Genomic DNA, 4,647 nt, shown 5'->3' on the forward strand with positions numbered 1-4,647 from the left:
TAGTACACAGAGACATCTGAGAATTCTTCCATCCTATTTTTGGGCCTAGTTCAGCAAACATATGAAGAATTATCAATGTTAGTTTTTGTGTTGAGGCATTTTAAAGATTTTAAAATTAGAACTGTATATACTTATAGAGGCCTATGCAAATTGCCTTTTTTTTTTTTTTTTTGGACATGGCCAATGCAAGAGTTTATTATAAAGGTTTTGTTTTCTTTTTAAATGAAAAGGAGAAATCCATCAATTAAAAAAATTAGTAGGAAAAAAAAGGAAAAAGCAACAATATTACATGATTTAGGTAGGGGATTCTACTCTAGGTAAGAATAAAGCATTCTTTTTTTTTCCTCTTTCATTATTTCCAGTCCCTTTGACTGTCCATTGAAGCTGTATACCCTACTGCCCAGGACAAACAAGCACAATCATGTTTTCCAAAGATAGGAAAAGCATATGGAACATATTTGGACAAGAAATTGTGAGAAATATTTGAAATTTTAAAATCCAGTGTTCAATAAACTTGAATTTGAATAGAAAAGAATCCCTTATTTGATAATACCTATAGGAAAAAGTGAAAAGCTATCTGGCATAAATAAGGATTAGATCAACACTTTATACCACATTTGTAGAGAGCCGGAATTTTGAAGTATACTTGAAACAAGGTGTTAACTCAGTGGAATTGATGAGATGATAGTTCTTTAGTATACATATACTTAGTACTTAGCATGGTTGATGTAATGGTTGTCTTAAGTTCACACATAATCAGTATGCTGTAATGATGTAATTACAGTAAAGTATATAAAGGCTAACAAGGACTAGAAGAGAGACATTCCATCTTTGATCAGCCTCATGGTGGCTCTCCTGCCTCCTGCATTAAGATGAAAATTGTACCAGGATAAAGAATTAGACTCTATTCCTGACCATTCTTGTGGTGTCCTGCTGAGACCAAAAGTCCTTCCAAAGGGTCTCCAGAAAACTAGCCCGAACATTATACACATCCATCATAAATTCAAATATATATGATCTAAATTTAGAAAACAAGTTGATCATGTTCCTTTCATAGCTATAGATGAATGCTTATCCAAACAAAACATATAAGAAATTATAACTACCTCATATTACTGTTGTGATAAAAACAGATTTGGATTTCATGAAATTGAAAAACTTCTATACAAAAATTAAGGCATATGTCAAATTTATTTTTTTATTGTATGGACTACATTAGCTGAACTCCTTTTCCCTCCTTCTCTTCTTTGAAGGTAGGCTCTCTTTTAGAAAGGAATGATACTTTTAAAAGTCTAGCTAATATAAAAACAAAGACATCAGTAGCTTTTTATTTATTATAAAATTTATTAGTGGTTTATTATTTTTCAAATTATTTATTCACACTCAATCCACATTCAAAGATACATGAAACAAATATTTTTCTTCTTAAAAACTCTTATCATTTAGTAATGAAAGTTTTTTTTTTTCCCTTCTTAAATATTTATTGATGCTCTTTTTAAGTTACTGTTACTAGCCAATGACTTTCCCCCTCAATTCATGCATCTCTTGTATTAAGTATAAACAAATCAAATGAACACACTGGCCATGTCTAAAAACATATTTCATCCCACACCTATATGTCTCTCTAGTGAGAGAATAGGAGCATTCTTTACCATAAATCTTCTGAAATCTTGATTAATTCCTGCACTCCTCAGATTCTCAAGTCTATCTGTATTTTGTTCTTTAAAATTACATACTATTTTAATCAGCAAAAACCCACCTTTTCTCTCCCATTCCAAATCCATTCCCAATTGAGAACATAAGAAAAACAAAACCACTATTATAAACATAGTCAAAGCAAAACAAATTTCTGCATTATTAATTTACAAAAAAGTGTCTCATTCCTCTATCAGGAGGAGGGTAATGTGTTTATCATTTGTCTTCCTAAATGGAGGTTTGGTCATTATACTGAACAGAATTCCTAATTCTATTAAATCTGTTTGTTTTTATCATATTGTCATTGTGTAAATTTTTTAGTTCATTGTGCAGCAAATCTTAAAGGTTTCTCTGAAACTATACCCTTTATTATTTTTTACAGCACAATAATTCCATCACATTTATATACCAAAACTTATTCCTCACTTTAGGTGACTTCTTTCCCATTCTTTATTTCTCATCCCTTTGCCTCCTAATGAAATATATTTCTGTGTATATGTGCGAATGTGTGTCTGTTTATATTCTTTCCTATTTTGACCGGTTCCATTGAGAGTGAGGTTCATGTGTCAGTTACTCTGCTTTATACTCTCATTCTTATTTACACAGATATTGAGTTGTACATCCTGATTATATGAGATAATTTTCCTTAATTTCCCATCCACCTTCTTGCCCTGTTGCACCTATTCTCCTTCTTATTCTTCATAATAAAAGTAGCTTCTTCCCTCATGACATATAACAGAACCATTCTCATATCTTGTCTAATTAGAATACTCCATGATCCCTGATGATGATAAATTTATCATTATCCCATATGTGAATTAAGTAATTTATTCTTATTTACTTCCTTATAACTGTTCATTAGTATCTCCTTTTTTATGTTTCTCCTAACTTTTCAGGATCTGAACTTCTAAGTTTTATAGCTCTGGTCTTTTCATCAGGAATGTTTGGTATTTTAAATGTCTATTTTTAACCAAGGACAATTATGTTATTGGTTGGGTAACTTATCCTTTGCTTTAAGCCTGGATCTTTTGTTTTGTGGAACATTGTATTCGAAACTTTCTGCTTCTGTACCATGGTAGCTGCTAAATCATGTGTAATCCTGACTAGAGTTCCTAAGTACATGAATTCTTTATAAAAGCTGCTTGCAATATTTTCTCTTTAAAGTCAAAAGACCTAGAATTTGGTCATAATCCTGGGAGTCTTCATTTGGGAAGTTTGCAAACTTCAGGAAGTTCATGAACCAATGATTCTATTTCATCTTTCCTATTGTTCTGCCATTCCTCAGTCAAGGAGCATCCATTTTCCTTCTAGTTCTTCATAACAAATGTAACTTTCATGACATGTGCCATAAAATGTCACAAGATATATGACTATTTTCTTAAAAGTCAACATTTTATTGCTGTGTAAATATGGAATCATTAAATTTTGAGACCAATTTTGCTTATATCCCACCATAAGTGTGACATACATAGCACGAAGTAATGAATATTAATCAAATGTCATAAATCACCAGGATTAGTTTAGATTTGAGGGATTTTCAGTTCAGACTCTGGTCTTCAGGATAACTGTTCTTAGGGTTTCAAAAATTATCTAAAATTCTGGTAAAGACATCCCAAAGGATGGAGAATGAATTAACTAAGCAAGATTTTTAATTCTGTTCTGCAAGAACTCTACAATTTAATATAATATTTTGTAAATGAAGTTTGTTTGGCTTCTGGTATTATATGAATTTTTATGTGACAGGTTATTACTGAATCCATTTTATTTCTCTTAATCTGCAAATTATACTCTTACCTTCACATTGTAGTTGCAAATTATTATCTGAGTACAATCTAGGGCAGTTTAAAAAAATGATGAAGTATTGACATTGTACATGAAAACAACATTACCAGTATAGTCATTACATTGGGACTCATATGAGGAATAATAAAAAGAAAACCCAGATGCTCAACTTATAATTATTATTTCACTTCTCCTCTTATATGGTACTGAACTGCATATTTTGCTCAACACTTGTTTTACATATCACTAAATCTTTATTCCCAAGACAGCTGAAATAAGTTTAATAATGCAGACAGAAAAAACTGGAAAATTAGCACATCCTGCTATCACTAAAAGCTAAGTTTCTTGGTACTCTTTCATCAATGAGAAAGCTATAACCATAAAAAGGCTCTGAATTTACCCTTGGATCATAAGTTCCTTGAGAATAGGGACAGCCTTTTTTTGTGTTTCCAAAACTTAATATAGGACTAGCATATAAGCCTAATAAATGCTTATTGACTTGACTTTAAAAATAAGGATAGTTCCCTATCCCTATCCCTGATAAACACTGGGGCCCTTAAACATTGATAGGAATATCCCTTCCTATCGATTCCTCTGCCACTTTGATTTAGGACCACTTTTACATTCATCCAGGTTGCTGAAACAATCTGCATAATTGTGTTGAACAGCGCATCTTGTAATCTTATTTTGATCCGCAATACAGATTAGATCTAAAATCATAGCACAAGTGGTCACTTGATCCAAGGGATACTTAATAATTAAAAATCACTTCTGGGAACAAAGGTTAAGGAATCCCATCATTTTTCTCTCCCATCTCTGCTCTCAAATATAGGCCTGATGAAAACAAAATAGCAAGACCCATGGGGACTAGTCCTTGGGCTTTGGACATAGTTATCTCATTCTAAAAGTTATAATACTTTGCTGAGTAAGGAGAGTAGATGCAATAATAACAGTAGTGGCAGAGATTATGATAGCAGCATGGCCAACACCACTAACAACTGCAATATTCAAATTAAAGAGCCTCTGCTAAAAGTAATGTACATGGTGAATATAAGTTTATTGAATTTTACTCTCACTCTAAACCTGATCCATATCTAGATCTGATCAAATGTGGGGCCTGTATTTTGTTCAATAAAATACTATTCTAGAAAAACATGACAACACAAAGTA

This window comes from Sminthopsis crassicaudata, chromosome 4 (assembly GCF_048593235.1).
Source record: "Sminthopsis crassicaudata isolate SCR6 chromosome 4, ASM4859323v1, whole genome shotgun sequence".
Classification (NCBI taxonomy): domain Eukaryota; kingdom Metazoa; phylum Chordata; class Mammalia; order Dasyuromorphia; family Dasyuridae; genus Sminthopsis; species Sminthopsis crassicaudata.